Raw genomic sequence first — 19148 nt, forward strand, 5'->3', positions numbered from 1 at the left:
AAAATAGCTGTGCAGCGACGCTCCCCATCCAACCTGACAGAGCACGAGAAGATCTGCAGAGAAGAATGGGAGAAATTCCCTAAATACAGGTGTGCCAACCTTGTGGCGTCATACCCAAGAAGAGTTGAGGCTGTAATCAATGCCAAAGTTGTTTCAACAAAGTACTAAGTAAGGGGTCTGAATACTTATGTATATGTGATATTTCAGTTTCTTTTTTTTTATACATTTGCAAAAATGTCTAAAACCTGTTTTTGCTTTGTCATTATGGGGTATTGTGTGTAGATTGATGAGGGGGAAAACTATCAAATACATTTTAGAATAAGGCTGCAACGTATTCAAAATGTGGAAAAAGTCAAGGGGTCTGAATACTAATACAGTAAGACAGTTTTACTCTGTCCAGTGTCTGTGTTCTTTTGTCCGTCTTAATCTTTTCTTTTTATTGGCCAGTCTGAGATATGTATTTTTCTTTGCAACTCTGCCTAGTAGGACAGAGTTCCGGAGTCGCCTCTTCACTATTGACGTTGAGACTGGTGTTTTGCGGGTACTATTTAAGGAAGCTGCCAGTTGAGGACTTGTGAGGCATCTGTTTCTCAAACTAGACACTCTAATGTACTCTTCCTCTTGCTCAGTTGTGCACCGGGGCCTCCCACTCCTCTTTCTATTCTGGTTAGAGACAGTTTGCGCTGTTCTGTGAAGGGAGTAGTACACAGCGTTATACACAGCGTTGTACGAGATTTCTCAAATTTCTCGCATGGAATAGCCTTCATTTCTCAGAACAAAAATAGACTGACAAGTTTTAGAAGAAAGCTCTTTGTTTCTGGCCATTTTGAGCTTGTAATGGAACCCACAAATGCTGATTCTCCAGATACTACATCTCTACTGTATAAAGTGATCTACTACTACATCTCTACTGTATAAAGTGATCTACTACTACATCTCTACTGTATAAAGTGATCTACTACTACATCTCTACTGTATAAAGTGATCTACTACTACATCTCTACTGTATAAAGTGATCTACTACTACATCTCTACTGTATAAAGTGATCTACTACTACATCTCTACTCTATAAAGCGATCTACTACTACATCTCTACTCTATAAAGTGATCTACTACTACATCTCTACTCTATAAAGTGATCTACTACCACATATCTACTCTATAAAGTGATCTACTACTACATCTCTACTCTATAAAGTGATCTACTACTACATCTCTACTCTATAAAGTGATCTACTACTACATCTCTACTCTATAAAGTGATCTACTACTACATCTCTACTGTATAAAGTGATCTACTACTACATCTCTACTCTATAAAGTGATCTACTACTACATCTCTACTCTATAAAGTGATCTACTACTACATCTCTACTCTATAAAGTGATCTACTACTACATCTCTACTCTATAAAGTGATATACTGCTTTCTTTTAGAGCTCCATCTCAGATCAGGTTCAGAAAGTCATTACACAATATCGAGAGTTTGGAACTATTAGGTTCAATCTGGATTTTTGTCTAAATGTAGTTATTGACGTAGCCTCGTTCTGTTCAATGTTCTCTACCTACAGTATATAGTACTCTAAATACCTTCATTCTATGTTGTTAACTTCAAAAGAATACAATATACAATGTAAAATAGCTGACAACATTCGAACCTCACCGGAACATTAAAGCCAATTATCTCAGAATCATGTTTTTGCGGATAGAACCTTATAGAACCTTATAGAACCTTATAGTCCCAAGCGCTCGATATGTTGAGGTGTCATCACCCATAATTCAACTTTATTACCCAGAGTTCCTCAGTCATGAAGGAGACCTTGAGGTTGTGAGTATACCGGGCCACAGTATTGGCTCTACTTACAGCACTGAGGGTTGTGTGTGTGCGTGCGTGCATTCTTGTGTGTGTGTGGAAACGGAGCGGCGGTAATGAGAGTCTCTACCTGATCGATTCCAGATGCCCTTGCAAATTATCGTTGTCAACAGCAATCTGATAAATGCTGGCAGTGGCTTGGAGACTGAGTGAAGAAGCTGGTGCACCAGCAGCTTGTCTGTACTGTAGTACTTACTCTAGAGTGAAGACAGCTGCATATAGAACGAGAAATCTGTGGACCAAGGAGCACAAGCAATCTCTGAATTTATGTTGTAATCAATTTATATTCAACGATTATTTTTCTCACCCTCTATGATGTAATATGTTGTTTTCCAAAGAAGGGCACCGCACGGTTTCCTGATGGCCAATACCTCTATATGGGTGGCAGGTAGCCTAGTGGTTAGAGGCAGGTAGCCTAGTGGTTAGAGGCAGGTAGCCTAGTGGTTAGAGGCAGGTAGCCTAGTAGTGGTTAGAGGCAGGTAGCCTAGTGGTTAGAGGCAGGTAGCCTAGTGGTTAGAGGCAGCCTAGTGGTTAGAGGCAGGTAGCCTAGTGGTTAGAGGCAGGTATCCTAGTGGTTAGAGGCAGGTAGCCTAGTGGTTAGAGGCAGGTAGCCTAGTGGTTAGAGGCAGGTAGCCTAGTGGTTAGAGGCAGGTATCCTAGTGGTTAGAGGCAGGTAGCCTAGTGGTTAGAGCGTTGGGCCAGTAACCTGAAAGGTTGCTTGATCGAATCCCCGAGCTGACAATGTAAAAATCTGTCGTTCTGCCCCTGAACAAGGCAGTTAACCCACTGTTCCTAGGCCGTCATTGTAAATAAGAATTTGTTCTCAAAAGTAGTGCACTACTTTTGGACAACAGGCCTGTAGGGTAGTGCACTACTTTTACTGGTATGATCACTGGATTCATTGTTCTGTTTCACCATTTAATATCTTTAAAATCTTTTCGGCATTTAGTTCATAGAGGGATTATGTGACAAAAATTCAATTTGGTGCCAAAATCCTCTTAATCCATTGAGAGAGAAGATGATGAGAGATATTGCATTTTATATTGCATTAACATCTTGATATTAAACTCTGTTCTCTCTTTCCACCCCCCTCCCCAAATGTCAGGATCAAACTACTGTATCTGTAATCTTTCCGTGGTTTAGGAGCTTTTCTGTCGAGTTATATTGCCAGGAATATCCCACTACGATGTTCTCTGACAGTAGAAGGACTTCCCTGTGAGACTGCAGGGGAGATAGAGATAGTGCCATTACAGTAAGAGCAGCACATCCGAGCCGTTCAAGCTTCAGTAATCCTATTTTGGCCATACTCCAGTTCAGAGCTCTCTGAGACATTAGGAACTCTGTGGTATTTGTAAGTAACCTTTTTTTGGTTCGTTCTGAATGCACTGTGAAGGCTCAGTACGGAGGAGACAGAGGTCTTGGTTGACATTTTAAAGCCGTTGTGTTGCAGAGCACAGCTCCGAGACCTTGATGGATGTACACCAGTTTACAACATTCCATAGCCTGGTTAAACCAGACTGAAAGACTTAAACCAGTGTAGCTACAGATTTCAGTCTGGTTTAAACAGGCTATAATTTCTCAACAAACGTCTTTCTTCTCAAGGTAACATTTAGTCAGGAAAGAAAGTAGAAAACAGAACACTAAGGGCGGTTTGTGTCTTGGAAACCTGCCCTTCATCGGAGACAGGTATATACTGTACTTGTATGGTAAATCAGTCCAATCTAATTGAAATCACAGGCTACCCTTGAGATGTTACGCTGAATCATCCCATTTTACACCTCCCTTCTAACATCCCTCTGCTCCCATCCCTCCGTCCCTCTGCTCTCATCCCTCCATCTGTCCTCCATCTCTCCTCTCCTCCCATCCCTCCTTATCTCCTCCCATCCCTCTCCCTCCTTATTTCCTCCCATCCCTCTCCCTCCTTATCTCCTCCCATTCCTCCTTATCTCCTCCCATCCCTCTCCCTCCTTATCTCCTCCCATCCCTCTCCCTCCTTATCTCCTCCCATCCCTCCTTATCTCCTCCCATCCCTCTCCCTCCATCTTTCCTCCCATTCCTCTGTCTTTCCTCCCATCCCTCCATCTCTCCTCCCATCCCTCCATCTGTCCTCCCATCCCTCCATCTCTCCTCCCATCTCTCCTCTCCCTCCATCTGTCCTCCATCTCTCCTCCCATCCCTCCATCTCTCCTCCCATCCCTCCATCTCTCCTCCCATCCCTCCATCTCTCCTCTCCCTCCATCTGTCCTCCATCTCTCCTCCCATTCCTCTGTCTTTCCTCCCATCCCGCCATCTCTCCTCCCATCCCTCCACTTGTCCTCCATCCCTCCATCTCTCCTCCCATCCCTCCATCTCTCCTCCCATCCCTCCATATCTCCTCCCATCCCTCTGTCTTTCCTCCCATCCCTCCATCTCTCCTCTCCCTCCATCTGTCCTCCATCTCTCCTCCCATCCCTCTGTCTTTCCTCCCATCCCGCCATCTCTCCTCCCATCCCTCCATCTCTCCTCCCATCCCTCCATCTGTCCTCCATCCCTCCATCTCTCCTCCCATCCCTCCATCTCTCCTCCCATCCCTCCATCTCTCCTCCCATCCCTCTGTCTTTCCTCCCATCCCTCCATCTCTCCTCCCATCCCTCCATCTCTCCTCCCATCCCTCCATCTCTCCTCCCATCCCTCCATCTCTCCTCCCATCCCTCTGTCTTTCCTCCCATCCCGCCATCTCTCCTCTCCCTCCATCTGTCCTCCATCTCTCCTCCCATCCCTCTGTCTTTCCTCCCATCCCTCTCCCTCCTTATCTCCTCCCATCCCTCCATCTCCTCCTCTCCCTCCATCTGTCATCCATCTCTCCTCTCCTCTCATCCCCCTCCCTCCTTATCTCCTCCCCCTTCTCTCCTCCCATCCCTCCATCTCTTCTCCCATCCCTCTACTCCCTATAGACCCTGGTCAAAAGTAGTGCCCTATAAAGGGAATAGGGTGCCATTTTCGAAGCAGTCCTGCTCTCCCAGGTGCAGTAAACACGGTCTGAGATTGGGAAGGGGGATAAAGAGGTGAAGGAATATAACTGACATTTTCTGAGTGGTGGATATTTCTTGGATTGACAGAATGGCTCTCAAAGGGTGGCAGTGCTTGGCATTCCAGCAAGGGAAGATAGATACAGATGGTTGACAGGGGCTTAGATACTGAATCTCAAACATGTAAGTTGCTTCATGGTTGACAGGGGTTTAGATACTGAATGATACTGTATCTCAAACCTGTAAGTTGCTTCATAGTGATCATTTTAAAGGATACATATTCTGTGGACCGAGTTAAGGGGGGAATTCTAACCCGAGTTAAGCATGCGAGAATGGAGCGTTATTCCCTTTTTTAAAATGCACTTTTCTCTACGTGTATTCTGACCTTAAACTTAAGCATGAACTTGCTATTTTTTGGGGGGTATGGAGGTGTGTCTACACAGTTTGACCTATTTTTTGGGGGTATGGAGGTGTGTCTACACAGTTTGACCTATTTTTTGGGGGGGTATGGAGGTGTGTCTAAACAGTTTGACCTATTTTTTGGGGGTATGGAGGTGTGTCTACACAGTTTGACCTATTTTTTGGGGGTATGGAGGTGTGTCTACACAGTTTGACCTATTTTTTGGGGGTATGGAGGTGTGTCTACACAGTTTGACCTATTTTTTGGGGGGTATGGAGGTGTGTCTACACAGTTTGACCTTCGATGACCTTCGATGACCTTCGTTGAAACGATGAATACGGTCAAACAACCTGCGGGTTCTAAAAGGAACAACAACTACTTCATTTCCCCCCCGGTAGAAATGACAGCCTTCTCCATGCCAATGCATTCATTTACAAATCAATAAGAGATCTTGATAAGAGCCGGGTAAATGAGTAAGCCGTATGGATAAAGGGATTGCAAATATAAAGGAGAAATGTTTTAAATCTAATTTACCTGATGATCGCTGGAGACACGTGAAACCAGTTATATGGCAGCTAACTGAAGCATATCACATTTTTAACATTGAAGTTTAATAAATGATGGCCTTATAACTTGCAGGGGTGAAATTTGGAGACCCAGGTTATAGGCTTTGGTAGCCATGTGCAAATGACAGTATAGTGCCAACCTACCGAGTTGATTTATGATTTCAAGACTGTTGTAACTCATATGCCCAAACTTTTCACTACAATTTGCATCGTGTTAAATATTAGCCACCATCAGTTATACCAAAATACATTTATAACTGTCACTTTAGTGTTAGTTTCCTCACATTTATAACTGTCACTTTAGTGTTAGTTTCCTCACATTTATAACTGTTACTTTAGTGTTAGTTTCCTCACATTTATAACTGTCACTTTAGTGTTAGTTTCCTCACATTTATAACTGTCTGTTTAGTGTTAGTTTCCTCACATTTATGACTGTCTCTTTAGTGTTAGTTTCCTCACATTTATAACTGTCACTTTAGTGTTAGTTTCCTCACATTTATAACTGTCACTTTAGTGTTAGTTTCCTTACATTTATAACTGTCACTTTAGTGTTAGTTTCCTTACATTTATAACTGTCACTTTAGTGTTAGTTTCCTCACATTTATAACTGTCACTTTAGTGTTAGTTTCCTCACATTTATAACTGTCACTAGTGTTAGTTTACTTACATTTATAACTGTCTCTTTAGTGTTAGTTTCCTCACATTTATAACTGTCTGTTTAGTGTTAGTTTCCTCACATTTATAACTGTCACTTTAGTGTTAGTTTCCTCACATTTATAACTGTCTGTTTAGTGTTAGTTTCCTCACATTTATGACTGTCTCTTTAGTGTTAGTTTCCTCACATTTATAACTGTCACTTTAGTGTTAGTTTCCTCACATTTATAACTGTCACTTTAGTGTTAGTTTCCTTACATTTATAACTGTCACTTTAGTGTTAGTTTCCTCACATTTATAACTGTCACTTTAGTGTTAGTTTCCTTACATTTATAACTGTCTCTTTAGTGTTAGTTTACTTACATTTATAACTGTCACTTTAGTTTCCTTACATTTATAACTGTCTCTTTAGTGTTAGTTTCCTCACATTTATAACTGTCACTTTAGTGTTAGTTTACTTACATTTATAACTGTCACTTTAGTGTTAGTTTCCTCACATTTATAACTGTCACTTTAGTGTTAGTTTCCTCACATTTATAACTGTCACTTTAGTGTTAGTTTACTTACATTTATAACTGTCACTTTAGTGTTAGTTTCCTCACATTTATAACTGTCACTTTAGTGTTAGTTTCCTTACATTTATAACTGTCACTTTAGTGTTAGTTTCCTCACATTTATAACTGTCACTTTAGTGTTAGTTTCCTTACATTTATAACTGTCACTTTAGTGTTAGTTTCCTTACATTTATAACTGTCACTTTAGTGTTAGTTTCCTCACATTTATAACTGTCACTTTAGTGTTAGTTTCCTTACATTTATAACTGTCACTTTAGTGTTAGTTTCCTCACATTTATAACTGTCACTTTAGTGTTAGTTTCCTCACATTTATAACTGTCACTTTAGTGTTAGTTTCCTCACATTTATAACTGTCACTTTAGTGTTAGTTTCCTTACATTTATAACTGTCACTTTAGTGTTAGTTTCCTCACATTTATAACTGTCACTTTAGTGTTAGTTTCCTTACATTTATAACTGTCACTTTAGTGTTAGTTTCCTCACATTTATAACTGTCACTTTAGTGTTAGTTTACTTACATTTATAACTGTCACTTTAGTGTTAGTTTCCTCACATTTATAACTGTCACTTTAGTGTTAGTTTCCTCACATTTATAACTGTCACTTTAGTGTTAGTTTACTTACATTTATAACTGTCACTTTAGTGTTAGTTTCCTCACATTTATAACTGTCACTTTAGTGTTAGTTTCCTCACATTTATAACTGTCTGTTTAGTGTTAGTTTCCTCACATTTATAACTGTCTCTTTAGTGTTAGTTTCCTTACATTTATAACTGTCTCTTCAGTGTTAGTTTACTTACATTTATAACTGTCACTTTAGTGTTAGTTTACTTACATTTATAACTGTCACTTTAGTGTTAGTTTACTTACATTTATAACTGTCACTTTAGTGTTAGTTTCCTCACATTTATAACTGTCACTTTAGTGTTAGTTTACTTACATTTATAACTGTCACTTTAGTGTTAGTTTCCTCACATTTATAACTGTCACTTTAGTGTTAGTTTCCTCACATTTATAACTGTCTGTTTAGTGTTAGTTTCCTCACATTTATAACTGTCTCTTTAGTGTTAGTTTCCTTACATTTATAACTGTCTCTTCAGTGTTAGTTTACTTACATTTATAACTGTCACTTTAGTGTTAGTTTACTTACATTTATAACTGTCACTTTAGTGTTAGTTTACTTACATTTATAACTGTCACTTTAGTGTTAGTTTACTTACATTTATAACTGTCACTTTAGTGTTAGTTTCCTCACATTTATAACTGTTACTTTAGCGTTAGTTTCCTCACATTTATAACTGTTACTTTAGTGTTAGTTTCCTCACATTTATAACTGTCTCTTTAGTGTTAGTTTCCTTACATTTATAACTGTCTCTTCAGTGTTAGTTTACTTACATTTATAACTGTCACTTTAGTGTTAGTTTACTTACATTTATAACTGTCACTTTAGTGTTAGTTTACTTACATTTATAACTGTCACTTTAGTGTTAGTTTCCTCACATTTATAACTGTCTCTTTAGTGTTAGTTTCCTCACATTTATAACTGTTACTTTAGTGTTAGTTTCCTCACATTTATAACTGTCTCTTTAGTGTTAGTTTCCTTACATTTATAACTGTCACTTTAGTGTTAGTTTCCTCACATTTATAACTGTCACTTTAGTGTTAGTTTCCTTACATTTATAACTGTCACTTTAGTGTTAGTTTACTTACATTTATAACTGTCACTTTAGTGTTAGTTTCCTCACATTTATAACTGTCACTTTAGTGTTAGTTTCCTTACATTTATAACTGTCACTTTAGTGTTAGTTTCCTTACATTTATAACTGTCTCTTTAGTGTTAGTTTCCTCACATTTATAACTGTTACTTTAGTGTTAGTTTCCTTACATTTATAACTGTCACTTTAGTGTTAGTTTCCTCACATTTATAACTGTCACTTTAGTGTTAGTTTCCTTACATTTATAACTGTCACTTTAGTGTTAGTTTCCTCACATTTATAACTGTCACTTTAGTTTCCTTACATTTATAACTGTTACTTTAGTGTTAGTTTCCTCACATTTATAACTGTCACTTTAGTGTTAGTTTCCTTACATTTATAACTGTCACTTTAGTGTTAGTTTCCTCACATTTATAACTGTCTCTTTAGTGTTAGTTTCCTTACATTTATAACTGTCTGTTTAGTGTTAGTTTCCTTACATTTATAACTGTCACTTTAGTGTTAGTTTCCTCACATTTATAACTGTCTCTTTAGTGTTAGTTTCCTCACATTTATAACTGTCTGTTTAGTGTTAGTTTCCTTACATTTATAACTGTCACTTTAGTGTTAGTTTCCTTACATTTATAACTGTCACTTTAGTGTTAGTTTCCTTACATTTATAACTGTCACTTTAGTGTTAGTTTCCTTACATTTATAACTGTCTGTTTAGTGTTAGTTTCCTTACATTTATAACTGTCACTTTAGTGTTAGTTTCCTCACATTTATAACTGTCTGTTTAGTGTTAGTTTCCTCACATTTATAACTGTTACTTTAGTGTTAGTTTCCTCACATTTATAACTGTCACTTTAGTGTTAGTTTCCTTACATTTATAACTGTCTGTTTAGTGTTAGTTTCCTTACATTTATAACTGTCATTTTAGTGTTAGTTTACTCACATTTATAACTGTTACTTTAGTGTTAGTTTCCTCACATTTATAACTGTCTCTTTAGTGTTAGTTTCCTTACATTTATAACTGTCACTTTAGTGTTAGTTTCCTCACATTTATAACTGTCTCTTTAGTGTTAGTTTCCTTACATTTATAACTGTCACTTTAGTGTTAGTTTCCTCACATTTATAACTGTCTCTTTAGTGTTAGTTTCCTCACATTTATAACTGTCACTTTAGTGTTAGTTTCCTTACATTTATAACTGTCACTTTAGTGTTAGTTTCCTTACATTTATAACTGTCTCTTTAGTGTTAGTTTCCTCACATTTATAACTGTCACTTTAGTGTTAGTTTCCTTACATTTATAACTGTCTCTTTAGTGTTAGTTTCCTCACATTTATAACTGTCACTTTAGTGTTAGTTTCCTCACATTTATAACTGTCTCTTTAGTGTTAGTTTCCTCACATTTATAACTGTCACTTTAGTGTTAGTTTCCTCACATTTATAACTGTCACTTTAGTGTTAGTTTCCTTACATTTATAACTGTCTGTTTAGTGTTAGTTTACTTACATTTATAACTGTCACTTTAGTGTTAGTTTCCTTACATTTATAACTGTCTGTTTAGTGTTAGTTTACTTACATTTATAACTGTCTCTTTAGTGTTAGTTTCCTTACATTTATAACTGTCACTTTAGTGTTAGTTTCCTCACATTTATAACTGTCTGTTTAGTGTTAGTTTCCTTACATTTATAACTGTCTGTTTAGTGTTAGTTTACTTACATTTATAACTGTCACTTTAGTGTTAGTTTCCTTACATTTATAACTGTCTCTTTAGTGTTAGTTTCCTTACATTTATAACTGTCACTTTAGTGTTAGTTTCCTTACATTTATAACTGTCTGTTTAGTGTTAGTTTACTTACATTTATAACTGTCACTTTAGTGTTAGTTTCCTTACATTTATAACTGTATCTTTAGTGTTAGTTTCCTCACATTTATAACTGTTAATTTAGTGTTAGTTTCCTCACATTTATAACTGTTACTTTAGTGTTAGTTTACTTACATTTATAACTGTCACTTTAGTGTTAGTTTCCTTACATTTATAACTGTCACTTTAGTGTCAGTTTCCTCACATTTATAACTGTCACTTTAGTGTTAGTTTCCTCACATTTATAACTGTCACTTTAGTTTCCTTACATTTATAACTGTCACTTTAGTGTTAGTTTCCTCACATTTATAACTGTCACTTTAGTGTTAGTTTCCTCACATTTATAACTGTCACTTTAGTTTCCTCACATTTATAACTGTCTGTTTAGTGTTAGTTTCCTCACATTTATAACTGTCACTTTAGTGTTAGTTTCCTTACATTTATAACTGTCACTTTAGTGTTAGTTTCCTCACATTTATAACTGTCACTTTAGTGTCAGTTTCCTCACATTTATAACTGTCACTTTAGTGTTAGTTTCCTCACATTTATAACTGTCACTTTAGTTTCCTTACATTTATAACTGTCACTTTAGTGTCAGTTTCCTCACATTTATAACTGTCACTTTAGTGTTAGTTTCCTCACATTTATAACTGTTACTTTAGTGTTAGTTTCCTCACATTTATAACTGTCACTTTAGTTTCCTTACATTTATAACTGTTACTTTAGTGTTAGTTTCCTCACATTTATAACTGTCACTTTAGTGTTAGTTTCCTCACATTTATAACTGTCACTTTAGTGTTAGTTTCCTCACATTTATAACTGTTACTTTAGTGTTAGTTTCCTCACATTTATAACTGTCACTTTAGTGTTAGTTTCCTCACATTTATAACTGTCACTTTAGTGTTAGTTTCCTCACATTTATAACTGTTACTTTAGTGTTAGTTTCCTCACATTTATAACTGTCACTTTAGTGTTAGTTTCCTCACATTTATAACTGTTACTTTAGTGTTAGTTTCCTCACATTTATAACTGTTACTTTAGTGTTAGTTTCCTCACATTTATAACTGTCACTTTAGTGTTAGTTTCCTCACATTTATAACTGTCACTTTAGTGTTAGTTTCCTCACATTTATAACTGTTACTTTAGTGTTAGTTTCCTCACATTTATAACTGTCACTTTAGTGTTAGTTTCCTCACATTTATAACTGTCACTTTAGTGTTAGTTTCCTCACATTTATAACTGTTACTTTAGTGTTAGTTTCCTCACATTTATAACTGTCACTTTAGTGTTAGTTTCCTTACATTTATAACTGTTACTTTAGTGTTAGTTTCCTCACATTTATAACTGTCACTTTAGTGTTAGTTTCCTCACATTTATAACTGTCACTTTAGTGTCAGTTTCCTCACATTTATAACTGTCACTTTAGTGTTAGTTTCCTCACATTTATAACTGTCACTTTAGTTTCCTTACATTTATAACTGTCACTTTAGTGTTAGTTTCCTCACATTTATAACTGTCTCTTTAGTTTCCTTACATTTATAACTGTTACTTTAGTGTTAGTTTCCTCACATTTATAACTGTCACTTTAGTGTTAGTTTCCTCACATTTATAACTGTCACTTTAGTTTCCTTACATTTATAACTGTTACTTTAGTGTTAGTTTCCTCACATTTATAACTGTCACTTTAGTGTTAGTTTCCTCACATTTATAACTGTCACTTTAGTTTCCTTACATTTATAACTGTCACTTCAGTGTTAGTTTCCTCACATTTATAACTGTCACTTTAGTGTTAGTTTCCTTACATTTATAACTGTCACTTTAGTGTTAGTTTACTTACATTTATAACTGTCACTTTAGTGTTAGTTTCCTCACATTTATAACTGTCTCTTTAGTGTTAGTTTCCTCACATTTATAACTGTCACTTTAGTGTTAGTTTCCTTACATTTATAACTGTCACTTTAGTGTTAGTTTCCTTACATTTATAACTGTCACTTTAGTTTCCTTACATTTATAACTGTCACTTTAGTGTTAGTTTACTTACATTTATAACTGTCACTTTAGTGTTAGTTTACTTACATTTATAACTGTCACTTTAGTGTTAGTTTCCTCACATTTATAACTGTGACTTCAGTGTTAGTTTCCTCACATTTATAACTGTCACTTTAGTGTTAGTTTCCTCACATTTATAACTGTGACTTCAGTGTTAGTTTCCTCACATTTATAACTGTGTCTTTAGTGTTAGTTTCCTCACATTTATAACTGTCTCTTTAGTGTTAGTTTCCTCACATTTATAACTGTGTCTTTAGTGTTAGTTTCCTCACATTTATAACTGTCTCTTTAGTGTTAGTTTCCTCACATTTATAACTGTCACTTTAGTGTTAGTTTCCTTACATTTATAACTGTCTGTTTAGTGTTAGTTTCCTCACATTTATAACTGTCTCTTTAGTGTTAGTTTCCTCACATTTATAACTGTCACTTTAGTGTTAGTTTCCTTACATTTATAACTGTCTGTTTAGTGTTAGTTTCCTCACATTTATAACTGTATCTTTAGTGTTAGTTTCCTCACATTTATAACTGTGTCTTTAGTGTTAGTTTCCTCACATTTATAACTGTCTCTTTAGTGTTAGTTTCCTCACATTTATAACTGTCACTTTAGTGTTAGTTTACTTACATTTATAACTGTCACTTTAGTGTTAGTTTCCTCACATTTATAACTGTGACTTCAGTGTTAGTTTCCTCACATTTATAACTGTCACTTTAGTGTTAGTTTCCTCACATTTATAACTGTCACTTTAGTGTTAGTTTTCTCACATTTATAACTGTCTCTTTAGTGTTAGTTTCCTCACATTTATAACTGTCTCTTTAGTGTTAGTTTCCTCACATTTATAACTGTCACTTTAGTGTTAGTTTCCTTACATTTATAACTGTCTGTTTAGTGTTAGTTTCCTCACATTTATAACTGTCTCTTTAGTGTTAGTTTCCTCACATTTATAACTGTCACTTTAGTGTTAGTTTCCTTACATTTATAACTGTCTGTTTAGTGTTAGTTTCCTCACATTTATAACTGTCTCTTTAGTGTTAGTTTTCTCACATTTATAACTGTCTCTTTAGTGTTAGTTTCCTCACATTTATAACTGTCTCTTTAGTGTTAGTTTCCTCACATTTATAACTGTCACTTTAGTGTTAGTTTCCTTACATTTATAACTGTCTGTTTAGTGTTAGTTTCCTCACATTTATAACTGTCTCTTTAGTGTTAGTTTCCTCACATTTATAACTGTCTCTTTAGTGTTAGTTTCCTCACATTTATAACTGTCTCTTTAGTGTTAGTTTCCTCACATTTATAACTGTCTCTTTAGTGTTAGTTTCCTCACATTTATAACTGTCTCTTTAGTGTTAGTTTCCTCACATTTATAACTGTCTCTTTAGTGTTAGTTTCCTCACATTTATAACTGTCTCTTTAGTGTTAGTTTCCTCACATTTATAACTGTATCTTTAGTGTTAGTTTCCTCACATTTATAACTGTCTCTTTAGTGTTAGTTTCCTCACATTTATAACTGTCTCTTTAGTGTTAGTTTCCTCACATTTATAACTGTCTCTTTAGTGTTAGTTTCCTCACATTTATAACTGTCTCTTTAGTGTTAGTTTCCTCACATTTATAACTGTCTCTTTAGTGTTAGTTTCCTCACATTTATAACTGTCTCTTTAGTGTTAGTTTCCTCACATTTATAACTGTCTCTTTAGTGTTAGTTTCCTCACATTTATAACTGTCACTTTAGTGTTAGTTTCCTTACATTTATAACTGTCTGTTTAGTGTTAGTTTCCTCACATTTATAACTGTCTCTTTAGTGTTAGTTTCCTCACATTTATAACTGTCTCTTTAGTGTTAGTTTCCTCACATTTATAACTGTCTCTTTAGTGTTAGTTTCCTCACATTTATAACTGTCTCTTTAGTGTTAGTTTCCTCACATTTATAACTGTCTCTTTAGTGTTAGTTTCCTCACATTTATAACTGTCTCTTTAGTGTTAGTTTCCTCACATTTATAACTGTCTCTTTAGTGTTAGTTTCCTCACATTTATAACTGTATCTTTAGTGTTAGTTTCCTCACATTTATAACTGTCTCTTTAGTGTTAGTTTCCTCACATTTATAACTGTCTCTTTAGTGTTAGTTTCCTCACATTTATAACTGTCTCTTTAGTGTTAGTTTCCTCACATTTATAACTGTCTCTTTAGTGTTAGTTTCCTCACATTTATAACTGTCTCTTTAGTGTTAGTTTCCTCACATTTATAACTGTCTCTTTAGTGTTAGTTTCCTCACATTTATAACTGTCTCTTTAGTGTTAGTTTCCTCACATTTATAACTGTCTCTTTAGTGTTAGTTTCCTCACATTTATAACTGTCACTTTAGTGTTAGTTTCCTTACATTTATAACTGTCTGTTTAGTGTTAGTTTCCTCACATTTATAACTGTCACTTTAGTGTTAGTTTCCTCACATTTATAACTGTCACTTTAGTGTTAGTTTCCTTACATTTATAACTGTCACTTTAGTGTTAGTTTCCTCACATTTATAACTGTCACTTTAGTGTTAGTTTCCTCACATTTATAACTGTCACTTTAGTGTTAGTTTACTTACATTTATAACTGTCACTTTAGTGTTAGTTTCCTCACATTTATAACTGTCACTTTAGTGTTAGTTACCTTACATTTATAACTGTCTCTTTAGTGTTAGTTTCCTCACATTTATGACTGTTACTTTAGTGTTAGTTTCCTCACATTTATAACTGTTACTTTAGTGTTAGTTTCCTCACATTTATAACTGTCACTTTAGTGTTAGTTTCCTCACATTTATAACTGTCACTTTAGTGTTAGTTTCCTCACATTTATAACTGTCACTTTAGTGTTAGTTTCCTCACATTTATAACTGTCACTTTAGTGTTAGTTTCCTTACATTTATAACTGTCTCTTTAGTGTTAGTTTCCTCACATTTATAACTGTATCTTTAGTGTTAGTTTCCTTACATTTATAACTGTCACTTTAGTGTTAGTTTCCTCACATTTATAACTGTTACTTTAGTGTTAGTTTCCTCACATTTATAACTGTCTCTTTAGTGTTAGTTTCCTCACATTTATAACTGTCTCTTTAGTGTTAGTTTCCTTACATTTATAACTGTATCTTTAGTGTTTTCGTTTCCTCACATTTATAACTGTATCTTTAGTGTTAGTTTCCTCACATTTATAACTGTCTCTTTAGTGTTAGTTTCCTCACATTTATAACTGTCTCTTTAGTGTTAGTTTCCTTACATTTATAACTGTCACTTTAGTGTTAGTTTCCTCACATTTATAACTGTCACTTTAGTGTTAGTTTCCTCACATTTATAACTGTCTGTTTAGTGTTAGTTTCCTTACATTTATAACTGTCTGTTTAGTGTTAGTTTCCTCACATTTATAACTGTCACTTTAGTGTTAGTTTCCTCACATTTATAACTGTCACTTTAGTGTTAGTTTCCTTACATTTATAACTGTCACTTTAGTGTTAGTTTCCTCACATTTATAACTGTCACTTTAGTGTTAGTTTCCTCACATTTATAACTGTCACTTTAGTGTTAGTTTACTTACATTTATAACTGTCACTTTAGTGTTAGTTTCCTCACATTTATAACTGTCACTTTAGTGTTAGTTACCTTACATTTATAACTGTCACTTTAGTGTTAGTTTCCTCACATTTATAACTGTCACTTTAGTGTTAGTTTCCTCACATTTATAACTGTTACTTTAGTGTTAGTTTCCTCACATTTATAACTGTCACTTTAGTGTTAGTTTCCTCACATTTATAACTGTCACTTTAGTGTTAGTTTCCTCACATTTATAACTGTCACTTTAGTGTTAGTTTCCTCACATTTATAACTGTCACTTTAGTGTTAGTTTCCTTACATTTATAACTGTCTCTTTAGTGTTAGTTTCCTCACATTTATAACTGTATCTTTAGTGTTAGTTTCCTTACATTTATAACTGTCACTTTAGTGTTAGTTTCCTCACATTTATAACTGTTACTTTAGTGTTAGTTTCCTCACATTTATAACTGTCTCTTTAGTGTTAGTTTCCTCACATTTATAACTGTCTCTTTAGTGTTAGTTTCCTTACATTTATAACTGTATCTTTAGTGTTTTCGTTTCCTCACATTTATAACTGTATCTTTAGTGTTAGTTTCCTCACATTTATAACTGTCTCTTTAGTGTTAGTTTCCTCACATTTATAACTGTCTCTTTAGTGTTAGTTTCCTTACATTTATAACTGTCACTTTAGTGTTAGTTTCCTCACATTTATAACTGTCACTTTAGTGTTAGTTTCCTCACATTTATAACTGTCTGTTTAGTGTTAGTTTCCTTACATTTATAACTGTCACTTTAGTGTTAGTTTCCTCACATTTATAACTGTTACTTTAGTGTTAGTTTCCTCACATTTATAACTGTCACTTTAGTGTTAGTTTACTTACATTTATAACTGTCACTTTAGTGTTAGTTTCCTCACATTTATAACTGTCACTTTAGTGTTAGTTTCCTCACATTTATAACTGTTACTTTAGTGTTAGTTTCCTCACATTTATAACTGTCACTTTAGTGTTAGTTTCCTTACATTTATAACTGTCTCTTTAGTGTTAGTTTCCTCACATTTATGACTGTCTCTTTAGTGTTAGTTTCCTCACATTTATAACTGTCTCTTTAGTGTTAGTTTCCTCACATTTATGACTGTTACTTTAGTGTTAGTTTCCTCACATTTATAACTGTCACTTTAGTGTTAGTTACCTTACATTTATAACTGTCTCTTTAGTGTTAGTTTCCTCACATTTATGACTGTTACTTTAGTGTTAGTTTCCTCACATTTATAACTGTCACTTTAGTGTTAGTTTCCTCACATTTATGACTGTTACTTTAGTGTTAGTTTCCTCACATTTATAACTGTCACTTTAGTGTTAGTTTCCTCACATTTATAACTGTCTCTTTAGTGTTAGTTTCCTCACATTTATAACTGTTACTTTAGTGTTAGTTTCCTCACATTTATAACTGTCACTTTAGTGTTAGTTTCCTCACATTTATAACTGTTACTTTAGTGTTAGTTTCCTCACATTTATAACTGTCACTTTAGTGTTAGTTACCTTACATTTATAACTGTCTCTTTAGTGTTAGTTTCCTCACATTTATGACTGTCTCTTTAGTGTTAGTTTCCTCACATTTATAACTGTCTCTTTAGTGTTAGTTTCCTCACATTTATGACTGTTACTTTAGTGTTAGTTTCCTCACATTTATAACTGTCTCTTTAGTGTTAGTTTCCTCACATTTATAACTGTGTCTTTAGTGTTAGTTTCCTTACATTTATAACTGTCACTTTAGTGTTAGTTTACTTACATTTATAACTGTCACTTTAGTGTTAGTTTACTTACATTTATAACTGTCTCTTTAGTGTTAGTTTCCTCACATTTATAACTGTATCTTTAGTGTTAGTTTCCTCACATTTATAACTGTCTCTTTAGTGTTAGTTTCCTTACATTTATAACTGTCACTTTAGTGTTAGTTTACTTACATTTATAACTGTCACTTTAGTGTTAGTTTCCTCACATTTATAACTGTCTCTTTAGTGTTAGTTTCCTCACATTTATAACTGTCTCTTTAGTGTTAGTTTACTTACATTTATAACTGTCACTTTAGTTTCCTCACATTTATAACTGTCTCTTTAGTGTTAGTTTCCTCACATTTATAACTGTCACTTTAGTGTTAGTTTCCTCACATTTATAACTGTATCTTTAGTGTTAGTTTCCTCACATTTATAACTGTCTCTTTAGTGTTAGTTTCCTTACATTTATAACTGTCACTTTAGTGTTAGTTTACTTACATTTATAACTGTCACTTTAGTGTTAGTTTCCTCACATTTATAACTGTCTCTTTAGTGTTAGTTTCCTCACATTTATAACTGTCTCTTTAGTGTTAGTTTACTTACATTTATAACTGTCACTTTAGTTTCCTCACATTTATAACTGTCTCTTTAGTGTTAGTTTACTTACATTTATAACTGTCACTTTAGTTTCCTTACATTTATAACTGTCTCTTTAGTGTTAGTTTCCTTACATTTATAACTGTCACTTTAGTTTCCTTACATTTATAACTGTCACTTTAGTTTCCTCACATTTATAACTGTCACTTTAGTGTTAGTTTCCTTACATTTATAACTGTCTCTTTAGTGTTAGTTTACTTACATTTATAACTGTCACTTTAGTGTTAGTTTACTTACATTTATAACTGTCACTTTAGTTTCCTTACATTTATAACTGTCACTTTAGTGTTAGTTTCCTCACATTTATAACTGTCACTTTAGTGTTAGTTTCCTTACATTTATAACTGTCACTTTAGTGTTAGTTTCCTTACATTTATAACTGTCACTTTAGTGTTAGTTTCCTCACATTTATAACTGTCTCTTTAGTGTTAGTTTACTTACATTTATAACTGTCACTTTAGTGTTAGT

Source organism: Salvelinus alpinus, chromosome 4 (assembly GCF_045679555.1).
Source record: "Salvelinus alpinus chromosome 4, SLU_Salpinus.1, whole genome shotgun sequence".
In the NCBI taxonomy this organism is placed as follows: Eukaryota; Metazoa; Chordata; class Actinopteri; order Salmoniformes; family Salmonidae; genus Salvelinus; species Salvelinus alpinus.